Here is a 12,490-nt window from a genome sequence, read left to right as displayed (position 1 = left end):
AACCTGATGGCATTATTTTTATACCTGGAGGATACTCAACGTTTAACAGCTCATAACCATTCAAAAATATATTATTTAAACGTAATCCCTTTTGATAAATGTATCCTTTGCATATGACCTAAACTGCCAACATATTAAACCTACTACTTTATATTATAGTTTATTATACACTTCAAGGGTTGGTAGCAGTTACCTCTGAAGAGTGGAAGGCAGGTGAGCAGTGCACTGTGGTGCCAAACCAAAGCAGATGTCCTTTCCTTTGGCCACAGACGGGAGAACTGAAAAGAAAAGCTGCTCACAGAAAAGGAATACCAGGGTCACCAATCGCATTGTTATCAATTACCCTCCCTTTTTGCTACCAATTATTTCCTGCCCCTAAAAAAATACTAATTGAACAATGCTACTCCAACTCTCTGAAGATGGACATTAGCTACTATGCATTTAGCTAAATGTTTAGATAAAAATGAACTGTGTGGCAATTTCACACAGAAGTGAAACGCTTTTGCTGTCTGTTCTCGCTCACTCAGTTAGCTGCAGTTCATCAGCTGTTCATTGGCAGTTCTTGCTACAACAATGAAGCCATTCTCGTGCTCCACAGCCAGGACTGTCAAGATGACACAGAAATAGCACTGACACATGTGAACGACAGCACGCACAACGACAAGCGAAGAAACACTGGGCTAACCATGCTTCTACAGTTAGCCATGCTATTAGAACAGTTTCCCCAAACTTAGTCCTGGGGGGTACGTTTCGGTTTTTGCCTTAGCACTAGACAGCCGACTCAAACGTTGATGATGAGTTGGTTATTTGAATCAGCTGTGTAGTGTTAGGGCAAGAACCAAATCATGCACGGGAGGGAGCATGATGATCGAGTTTTGGAAACGCTGCTATAGAAGACTTGGCTATGGTCTAGACAACTCTTCTGGGAATCATTTAAAGTAAAGTAATGTTTGTCATGCTCGATACACAATTATAAACTGGGTGGTTCGAGCCCTGAATGCTGATTGGCTGACAGCCATGGTATATCAAGACTGTATACCACGGGTATGACAAAACATTTATTTTTACTGCTCCAATTACATTACTAACAAGTTTATAATAGCAATAAGGCACTTCGGGGGTTTGTGGTATATGGCCAATATACCACGGCTAAGGGCTGCGTCGTGCTTAAGAACTCCCTTAGCCGTGGTATATTGGCCATATACCACACCCCCTTGTGACTTATTGCTTAAGTATATCAAACGACATGCAGACAAGTTTCAGCATTGGCTAGTTAGCCAACTAACAAGTCGGAAATGACTACTAATACGCAACTAGGCCTAATGCTTTGAATACACCGACAGTGTCTTTGCTCAAAATAGTACGCAGCATCATCTGGATATGTATGCAACAAAAGTTCAACATTGATTTTCTACTACCGTTTCTGTCAAGTCATATATGCATACAGTTTGACGCATAGGTTAGATAAATCCAAGGTATGCACCACACCGACGCACTGCAACTGCAAGGCAGCATTTCATTGGAAATTAATGTAATTCTGGTGTACCAAAATGCAAGGACGCCGTCGGTGTGTTCGAAGCCCTAGAAAGAAGAAAAACCTCACAACAATTAAACAACGCAAAACAATAACTGGACAGCTAGCTTGCTGAATTAGATAACAGATGGGTCGGGTGTTAAGCCAGACACGAACCAACAGTCCCCATTGCCTTGTTCTTGTCACATTAACTTTCCTTACCGCTTGCACTTTGGTACACCAGAATTACATCAATTTCCAATGAAACGCTGCGTTTGCGTTACACTAGTGTGTTCGGTGTGGTGCATTCGTTGGTACACGCCTTGACAGAAATGGTAGCAGACGGTGAATGTTTAACTTTTGTTACATATATATCCAGACGATGCTGCATAGCGCAATGACACTTTCGGTGTGTCCAAAGCGTAAAAATGGGCACTAAATTTAATTCCAAATCACGACAAAGAGTTTCCTCCAACAAACCATAAACGTTTGTCAGCACCAAGGCGCAGAAAAAGGTATGAAAACCCGAACAAAATTACACTGTAGGAGAATGTTTCAGCTAACAATTGCCATCACTCATTCGTAAACAATGTGCAATCATAAATTGTAGCCTAATCTGACACTATAATGCAATATTTTACTCATTTGTAAACTATTCTACAACTGAGCTATGAATGTATAAGTAGTTCTCAACAAAAAGTTAACCAGTTCAATGCTATTTCTACTGGAACAGTACCTTAGCGCGAGAAGAAGAGTACCAGTAGTCTGTCCTCAACCCGGTCAAAATTCAGGATATCGTGAGGAGCCGCACATGCATCCCCCCCAACTCGTGACATGCAGCAGCACTGATTGATGACAATCAGCACTGAGTGGTTCCCAAACTTTTTTTTAAAGGAACTCAGTCAGGTTTTCCTCTTGTCGTGTCAGTCATTGCAGACCTAAGAGTGCTAGTTATAACTTGTCAGAAATGTCCAGTTTAACTAGCCCATGTCAGCTAACGTTTTTTAGGCCATTGATTTAGTTGTAATGTTTGAGTCACTCATATCACATAAACACACAATACATGGCTAAATGTGTAGAATTACAGGAAATTTGTTTTAAAACTGCACAATATTATCTAAATTGGCACAGACATTTCAAACTTAAAAATAATCAAGAAGACTTCTACAATGCAGTCACCGAGAGATTCACCCTGAAAGACAGATGAATGGGCAGCAGGTAGCCTAAAGTTAGTGGTTAAGAGCGGCCAGTAACCAAAAGGTTGCAGGTTCAAATCCTAGGTGAAATATCTGAATGTGCCCTTGAGCAAGGCACTTAACCCTAATTGCTCTGGTAAGTCTCTCTGGATAAGAGCGTCTGCTAAATGACTAAAATGTAAAGCAATGGACTTCATTTACAAGTTAAAAGGGCAATTCTCCCACTTTTCAACATCATATTCATTATCCCCAGCACAATACCAGGTTCTACATATGTGAAAATGGGCGTTTTTATGATCTGTAGTTAAAAAGAAGATCCTAAAAAATGCTTCTCTTTGGCACCATCGTGTAGGATTAAAAAGTAAGAAATACTGTGACTTTCTACATCTGCAGTTTCTAGCCAGAGGGAGGGTATTTTCTTGCTCCCCATGAATTTCATGAAGTTGAAAATCACTTTTTTTTTTATATATTTTTTTAAAAACTTTTGATGATGTCATCAGGTATAACTTTCTAACTTTATATTTCTTTCTACAAAACCTAGTAATGCGTCGCTTTCTCATATGTAGACACTGGTGTTGTCCTGTAGATCATGAAAATTAGTTGGTAAAGTTGCCCTTTAAGGTAAATGCCTTTTTTTAGGGTTAGGCTACTGTTGAATGAACATGAGAAGAATAGTGCTGTTGTCCATTCAGCACCACATAGTTAACCTGTAGGCTATCATATGAGCGGCCCCCAAAGTATGTGTAAAATGAGTAAGCTCAAGTAAACTGTTCTAATTGAAATCGGCCTTCATCACATTGGGGAGATGTCGAGGTTAGAAAAACCCTTGGTGAGGACCAACGACCCTGCAGTTTTATTCACTATGTCCACATCTATGTTTATGCTAGAGAGCGACCAAAAGGGTTTGTGGTTGAACAAACAGACTTGTTATCATTCCTCTTTATCCAAATAAGAAATGGGAAATGTGAAACCATCTGCTTCGATGGAGTCCTCGCCAAAAACCTGAGAGCGTTGAACTGCCATAGTACAAGCTTGACTCAGAATCTACACTAACTAACTACACTAACTAAATCACTCCATTTTATGTCTTCATAGTGGATGTTGTTTAATCATTGGCCATTATCCAGCAATCAAACGAGTTGAACAAGGAATGAACGATGAAAGACCTCCCATTGGGACAGTTTACACAAAACTACATGGGGTGCAGAGTATAGGGCCCCCATTCTCAATTGGCGGACCATGGTCCGGATCCGGACCCAGAAGGGGTCAATGTGCACCACGGGTCCCGACTACAAGTGTTTTTTTTGGGGGGGGAGGGATCTCGGTCGGAATTCAATCTCTGGTATCATATAAACACACACAGGACATGGGAACATTTGTACAATTGCAGAAAATTAGCTTTAAAACAGAAAATAAAATGCCCCATGGCAAAATGTGTAGAATTGCAGGAAATTCACTTTAAAACTGCAAAACTGTCTCTCTGCCAACAAGAGGGGTGTGAACGAACCCCCACCTCGCAACCCATGTGACCTCATCATATGGGTTGCGAGGTGGGGTTTGTTACTACTGCAATAAATTACAATAATATTGAGTACCGCTGGTGTAGGGTATGTCCAATAGCATTACCTCATTACATTTAAAAAATGTTTGTTGTAAATGTTGTTTTCTCCAGTTGCATCAAGTTTCGCGTGGACTTGGGTTGATGCGTATCACTATGTTGGGTTTGTGTGTGTCACAAATTCTACATTTCATGTCTGATTGATTTGATTGGCAGCAACACATACAGTTGAAGTCGGAAGTTTACATACACCTTAGCCAAATACATTTAAACTCAGCTTTTCACAATTCCTGACATTTTAATCCTAGTAAAAATTTCCTGTTTTAGGTCAGTTAGGATCACCACTTTATTTTAAGAATGTGAAATGTCAGAATAATAGTAGAGAGAATGATTTATTTCAGCTTTTATTTCATTTCCAGAAGTTTACTTACACTCAATTAGTATTTGGTAGCATTGCCTTTAAATTGTTTAACTTGGGTCAAATGTTTTGGGTAGCCTTCCACAAGCTTCCCAAAATAAGTTGCATTTTGGCCCATTCCTTGACTTTATTGTCCTTAAGCCATTTTGCCACAACTTTGGAAGTATGCTTGGGGTGATTGTCCATTTGGAAGACCCATTTGCAACCAAGATTTAACTTCCTGACTGAGGTCTTGAGATGTTGCTTCAATATAGCCACATAATTTTCCTCCCTCATGATGCCATCTATTTTGTGACGTTCACCAGTCCCTCCTGCAGCAAAACACCCCCAAAACCTGATGCTGCCACCCCTGTGCTTCATGGTTGGGATGGTGTTCTTCGCCTTGCAAGCATCCCCCTTTTTCCTACAAACACAACAATGGTCATTATGGCCAAACAGTTCTATTTTTGTTTCAACAGACCAGAGGACATTAATCCAAAAAGTACGATCTTTGTCCCCATGTGCAGTTGCAAACCGTAGTCTGGCTTTTTTATGGCTGTTTTGGAGAAGCGGCTTCTTCCTTGCTGAGCGGCCTTTCGGGTTATGTCGATATAGGACTTGTTTTACTGTGGATATAGATATTTTTGTACCTGTTTCCTCTAGCATCTTCACAAGGTCCTTTGCTGTTGTTCTGGGATTGATTTGCACTTTTCGCACTAAAGTACGTTCATCTCCAGGAGACAGAACGCATCTCCTTCCTGAGCGGTATGACGGCTGCGTGGTCCCATGGTGTTTATACTTGCGTACTATTGTTTGTACAGATGAACGTGGTACCTTCAGGCGTTTGGAAATTGCTCCCAAGGATGAACCAGACTTGTGGAGGTCGACAATTTTTTTTTCTGAGGTCTTGGGCTGATTTCTTTTGATTTTTCCATGATGTCAAGCAAAGCAGCACTGAGTTTGAAGGTTGGCCTTGAAATACATCTACAGTTACACCTCCAATTGACTCAAATGATGTCAATTAGCCTATCAGAAGCTTCTAAAGCCATGACCTAATTTTCGGGAAATTTTCCAAGCTGTTTAAAGGCACAGTCAACTTAATGTATGTAAACTTCTGACCCACTGGAATAGTGATACAGTGAATTATAAGTGAAAAAATCTGTCTGTAAACAATTGTTGTAAAAATTACTTGTGTTATGCACAAAGTAGATGTCCTAACCAACTAGCCCAAACTATAGTTTGTTAACAGGAAATTTGTGGAGTGGTTGAAAAATGAGTTTTAATGACTCCAACCTAAGTGTATGTAAACTTCCAACTTCACTGTACATTTGTGTCAGTCGATCACGAGACCATGAAATCAAGTGACATACAATGCATTCGGAGTATTCAGACCCCTTAACTTTTTCCACATTTTGTTACGTTATAGCCTTATTCTAAAATTGATTAAATTGTTTTTTCCCTCATGAATCTACACACAATATCCCATAATGACAAAGCAGAAACAGATTTTTAGAAATTTTTGCAAATGTATTAAAAATAAAAAATGATCACATTTACATAAGTATTCAGACCCTTTACTCAGTACTTTGTTGAAGCACCTTTGGCAGCAATTACAGCCTTGAGTCTTAGGTATGACGCTACGAGCTTGGCACACCTGTATTTGGGGAGTTTTTCCCATTCTTCTCTGCAGATCCTCTCAAGCTCTGTGAGGTTGGATGGGGAGCGTCGCTGCACAGCTATTTTCAGGTCTCTCCAGAGATGTTCGATGGGGTTCAAGTCCGGGCTCTGGCTGTACCACTCAAGGACATTCAGAGACTTGCCCCGAAACCACACTTGCGTTGTCTTGGCTGTGCTTAGGGTCATTGTCCTGTTGGAAGGTTAACCTTCACTCCTGAGCGCTCTGGAGCAGGTTTTCATCAAGGATCTCTTTAATTTGCTCAGTTCATATTTCCCTCAATCCTGACTAGTCTCCCAGTCCCTGCCACTGAAAAACATCCCCACAGCATGATGCTGCCACCACCATACTTCACCGTAGGGATGGTGCAAGGTTTCCTCCAGACGTGACGCTTGGCATTCAGGCCAAAAAGTTAAATCTTGGTTTCATCAGACCAGAGAATCTTGCTTCTCATGGTCTGAGAGTCTCTTTAAGTGCCTTTTGGCAAACTGCAAGCGGGCTGTCATGTGCCTTTTACTGAGGAGTGGCTTCCGTCTGGGCACTCTACCATAAAGGCCGATTTGGTGGTGCTGCAGAGATGGTTGTCCTTCTGGAAGGTTCTCCCATCTCCACAGAGGAGCTCTGTCAGTGACCATCGGGTTTTTGGTCACCTCCCTGACCAAGACCCTTCTCCCCCGATTGCTCAGTTTGGCCGGGCGGCCAGCTCTAGGAAGAGTCTCTGTGGTCCAAACTTCTTCCATTTAAGAATGATGGAGGCCACTGTGTTCTTGGGAGCCGTCAATGCTGCAGAAATGTTGTGGTACCCATCCCCAGATCTGTGCCTTGACACAATCCTGTCTCGGAGCGCTTCGGACAATTCTTTCGTCCTCATGGCTTGGTTTTTGCTCTGACATGCACTGTCAACTGTGGGACCTTATATAGACAGGTGTGTGTCTTTCCAAATCATGTCCAATCATTTGAATTTACCACAGGTGGACTCCAAGTTGTAGAAACATCTCAAGGATGATCAATGGAAACAGGATACACCTGAGCTCACTTTCGAGTCTCATAGCAAAGGGTCTGAATACTTATGTAAATAAGGTATGTTTTTTATTTTTTAAACATTTGCAAACATATCTAAACCTTTTTTCGCTCAGTCATTATGGGGTATTGTGTGTAGACTGATGAGGGCAAAAATGTATCTATTCCATTTCAGAATAAGGCTGTAATGTAACAAAATGAGGAAAAGGTGAAGGACTGAATAATTTCCAAATGCACTGAAGCTTTGAGTCTAAATGTAGCACTCTGACTGACCTTTTCTTTGGACAACACTATAAAGCATTACTCCAAGTGTTGTTTTCCAAATACTCTCTAGATTGTCTGCTGCGGATGTTAAATTTGTATGTTTGAATGGAAGTGGCTGAAGCATTGTTTATGTTCGGCTTTGACAGTATACATCTGGATATGCTGAGCGTGAGACTGTTGTTTGCTCTTATGTTCCAACTGCATTCACCCACACCCTGTTTAGTCTAAAATAAGGCTGCTGGGATTTGGACAGAGACCATCGGAGGAGTTGTAGTCTGGCAAGTTCCTCTCAAAACACCCCAGATCCCAAACCCATGAAGGAGTTGGGCTGGCTGATGGATACTTCAAAACCAGTCCTCTAAATGGTACGTCGCCCAACACCATATTACACTTTATAGAAGTACACCTGATTACATTAATGAAACAAGCGCAAAACGAAGATGTTTGTATCATATAATAATTGTCTCTGTCACGCCAACCTTGGCCACATGTTTTTTTTTTCTCCTCCAGGAGCGAAAACTCACTCCGCACACAGAGCAGAACAGCTCTGACTGTATTTTTCCAGAGCCGTAGTACGGGAAAGAGTGGCAGGGTTAGACCTGTGGTGGTTGTCTACATTTGTACAGCTTGTCCTGCCACCCCCTTTCCATTTATTCCACTAGTAGACCAGTCAACAAACTGTATTCTGGTTAGTAACCCCAGTTTATATTTAATCATGATGTGTCAAGATGTTTGTTTACCAAAATTGGTTTGAATTCTGGCTGATGTCATCTACCCATTTTAGTAACGACAGGCAATAATATGCAAATACGAATGTAAACATGTCTATTCTATAACTGTTCAATTTGTGGCACAAAAATAAAGAAAAAACACATTCACAAAAAAGGCTGGAAGGGGTATTTTTGGACCACATACTGAGATTATTATTTTTTATTATGAAAATGTATGTGCTCACTACTGTAAATCGCTCTGGATAAGTGACTAAAATGTAAATATAAAAATATAAATTTAAGACTGAGAACATAAACAAATTCCAGGGGAAAGCCTTTTTTGAGAGAGCTCTGAACCGCATGCAGGATTAGAGGTTTGGGGAACAAAGCACAGAGTAGGGATACTTGCTCACAATAATGCGATTATTGTGGATAGTCAGATTAATATACTCATTTTATTTAAAACATTTACAAGCTTTGCAAGAAGAACGAATTCCCTAACAATCCTGTTTAAATCCTGACATATCTAAAATCAGTATGTGAAAACTACCTCACTCAGTTGTTCCGAATTTACATCACTCGCGCTAAAGAGGGAGGCTCGCTCACATGCGCAGATCAAATACACAGATGGAACGCTGATTAAGATGCTTACAAGTCCTAATCATTTGAAAGATTGTTCAGAAAAGGTGTTTTAATCGGCGTATGCTTACTTCGATTTTGACCTTACACTGATTAAAATAAAGAGAGTAAGGTGTTTAAATGCCTATTGCATAATCTGCCTACTGCCATAATCAGTTTATTATCAAATTATATGTGTGCATGTAAACATACTCAGTGTCACCAACACTGTGATTAACCTATGAACTGCTAAAGAAGTTTAAACAAAAACAGCACTAGGCAACCTGGTCTCAGAACATTTCGAATTATTCTGTACGGAAATCTGACACTCCATTTAGTATGATACGTTATATTGCGTATGGTATGTATTCATTTTTTTATTTAATTTTGACCTTTTATTTAAATAGGCAAGTCAGTTAAGAAAAAATTCTTATTTTCATTGACGGCCTAGGAACAGTGGGTTAACTGTCTTGTTCAGGGGCAGAACGACAGATTTTTACCATGTCGGCTCGGGGATTCAATCTTGCAACCTTTCGGTTACTAGTCCAACACTCTAGCCACTATGCTAGGCTACCTGCCGCCCCAATGGATGTCCATCACTCATTTCGTATGATATGTTACGAATTACAATTCGAATTTATATGTAACGAATTTGCTAAATGTACAATATGTTACAACTATTTTTTTATTTTTTATTTCACCTTTTAAACCAGGTAGGCTAGTTGAGAACAAGTTCTCATTTGCAACTGCGACCTGGCCAAGATAAAGCATAGCAGTGTGAACAGACAACAACACAGAGTTACACATGGAGTAAACAATAGACAAGTCAATAACATGGTAGAAAAAAGAGAATCTATATACAATGTGTGCAAAAGGCATGAGGTAGGCAATAAATCAAATAATTACAATTTAGCAGATTAACACTGGAGTGATAAATCATCAGATGATCATGTGCAAGAAGAGATACTGGTGTGCACTGTGGCACTGACGGAAACATGGCTCACCACAGATAACACTGCTACTCCTACTGCTCTCTCTTCGTCTGCCCACGTGTTCTCGCACACCCCGAGACCTTCTGGTCAGCGGGGTGGTGGCACCGGGATCCTCATCTCTCCCAAGTGGTCATTCTCTCTTTCTCCCCTTACCCATCTGTCTATCGCCTCCTTTGAATTCCATGCTGTCACAGTTACCAGCCCTTTCAAGCTTAACATCCTTATCATTTATCGCCCTCCAGGTTCCCTTGGAGAGTTCATCAATGAGCTTGATGCCTTGATAAGCTCCTTTCCTGAGGACGGCTCACCTCTCACAGTTCTGGGTGACTTTAACCTCCCCATGTCTACCTTTGACTCATTCCTCTCTGCCTCCTTCTTTCCACTCCTCTCCTCTTTTGACCTCACCCTCTCACCTCCCCCCCCTACTCACAAGGCAGGCAGTACGCTTGACCTCATCTTTACTAGATGCTGTTCTTCCACTAACCTCATTGCAACTCCCCTCCAAGTCTCCGACCACTACCTTGTATCCTTTTCCCTCTCGCTCTCATCCAACACTTCCCACACTGCCCCTACTCGGATGGTATCGCGCCGTCCCAACCTCCGCTCTCTCTCCCCCGCTACTCTCTCCTCTTCCATCCTATCATCTCTTCCCTCTGCCCAAACCTTCTCCAACCTATCTCCTGATTCTGCCTCCTCAACCCTCCTCTCCTCCCTTTCTGCATCCTTTGACTCTCTATGTCCCCTATCCTCCAGGCCGGCTCGGTCCTCCCCTCCCGCTCCGTGGCTCGACGACTCATTGCGAGCTCACAGAACAGGGCTCCGGGCAGCCGAGCGGAAATGGAGGAAAACTCGCCTCCCTGCGGACCTGGCATCCTTTCACTCCCTCCTCTCTACATTTTCCTCTTCTGTCTCTGCTGCTAAAGCCACTTTCTACCACTCTAAATTCCAAGCATCTGCCTCTAACCCTAGGAAGCTCTTTGCCACCTTCTCCTCCCTCCTGAATCCTCCTCCCCCTCCCCCCCCCTCCTCCCTCTCTGCAGACGACTTCGTCAACCATTTTGAAAAGAAGGTCGACGACATCCGATCCTCGTTTGCTAAGTCAAACGACACCGCTGGTTCTGCTCACACTGCCCAACCCTGTGCTTTGACCTCTTTCTCCCCTCTCTCTCCAGATGAAATCTCGCGTCTTGTGACGGCTGGCCGCCCAACAACCTGCCCGCTTGACCCTATCCCCTCCTCTCTTCTCCAGACCATTTCCGGAGACCTTCTACCTTACCTCACCTCGCTCATCAACTCATCCTTGACCGCTGGCTACGTCCCTTCCGTCTTCAAGAGAGCGAGAGTTGCACCCCTTCTGAAAAAACCTACACTCGATCCCTCCGATGTCAACAACTACAGACCAGTATCCCTTCTTTCTTTTCTCTCCAAAACTCTTGAACGTGCCGTCCTTGGCCAGCTCTCCTGCTATCTCTCTCAGAATGACCTTCTTGATCCAAATCAGTCAGGTTTCAAGACTAGTCACTCAACTGAGACTGCTCTTCTCTGTATCACGGAGGCGCTCCGCACTGCTAAAGCTAACTCTCTCTCCTCTGCTCTCATCCTTCTAGACCTATCGGCTGCCTTCGATACTGTGAACCATCAGATCCTCCTCTCCACCCTCTCCGAGTTGGGCATCTCCGGCGCGGCCCACGCTTGGATTGCGTCCTACCTGACAGGTCGCTCCTACCAGGTGGCGTGGCGAGAATCTGTCTCCTCACCACGCGCTCTCACCACTGGTGTCCCCCAGGGCTCTGTTCTAGGCCCTCTCCTATTCTCGCTATACACCAAGTCACTTGGCTCTGTCATAACCTCACATGGTCTCTCCTATCATTGCTATGCAGACGACACACAATTAATCTTCTCCTTTCCCCCTTCTGATGACCAGGTGGCGAATCGCATCTCTGCATGTCTGGCAGACATATCAGTGTGGATGACGGATCACCACCTCAAGCTGAACATCAAGGCGGTGGCCCGTTCCTGTAGGTTCATGCTCTACAACATCCGCAGAGTACGACCCTGCCTCACACAGGAAGCGGCGCAGGTCCTAATCCAGGCACTTGTCATCTCCCGCCTGGATTACTGCAACTCGCTGTTGGCTGGGCTCCCTGCCTGTGCCATTAAACCCCTACAACTCATCCAGAACGCCGCAGCCCGTCTGGTGTTCAACCTTCCCAAGTTCTCTCACGTCACCCCGCTCCTCCGCTCTCTCCACTGGCTTCCAGTTGAAGCTCGCATCCGCTACAAGACCATGGTGCTTGCCTACGGAGCTGTGAGGGGAACGGCACCTCAGTACCTTCAGGCTCTGATCAGGCCCTACACCCAAACAAGGGCACTGCGTTCATCCACCTCTGGCCTGCTCGCCTCCCTACCACTGAGGAAGTACAGTTCCCGCTCAGCCCAGTCAAAACTGTTCGCTGCTCTGGCACCCCAATGGTGGAACAAACTCCCTCACGACGCCAGGACAGCGGAGTCAATCACCACCTTCCGGAGACACCTGAAACCCCACCT

The 12,490-nt window shown here is 43.3% G+C and overlaps 1 protein-coding gene across 3 annotated transcripts in view; it reads right to left on the bottom strand.

Annotated features, from left to right (window-relative positions):
• Positions 1-12,490, bottom strand: part of LOC129858703 (equilibrative nucleoside transporter 1-like) — a 62,750-nt gene that overhangs the window by 22,576 nt on the left and 27,684 nt on the right. The window contains exons 1-2 of one of the 3 annotated variants that reach the window (XM_055928036.1): positions 2,250-2,386; positions 194-291 (exon numbers count right to left, since the gene is read on the bottom strand). The exons of 1 other annotated variant lie outside the window; for it this stretch is intronic. The gene's annotated coding sequence lies outside the window, so the exon portion shown is untranslated. Of the gene's footprint in view, positions 1-193; positions 292-2,249; positions 2,387-12,490 lie in introns of those variants that run through there. One more of the 3 variants, XM_055928043.1, reaches the window with a different exon arrangement.

Source organism: Salvelinus fontinalis, chromosome 1 (genome assembly GCF_029448725.1).
Source record: "Salvelinus fontinalis isolate EN_2023a chromosome 1, ASM2944872v1, whole genome shotgun sequence".
NCBI classification, from domain to species: domain Eukaryota; kingdom Metazoa; phylum Chordata; class Actinopteri; order Salmoniformes; family Salmonidae; genus Salvelinus; species Salvelinus fontinalis.
Note: the sequence above shows the minus strand (reverse complement) of the source record. Positions and strands in the feature narration are given on the sequence as shown.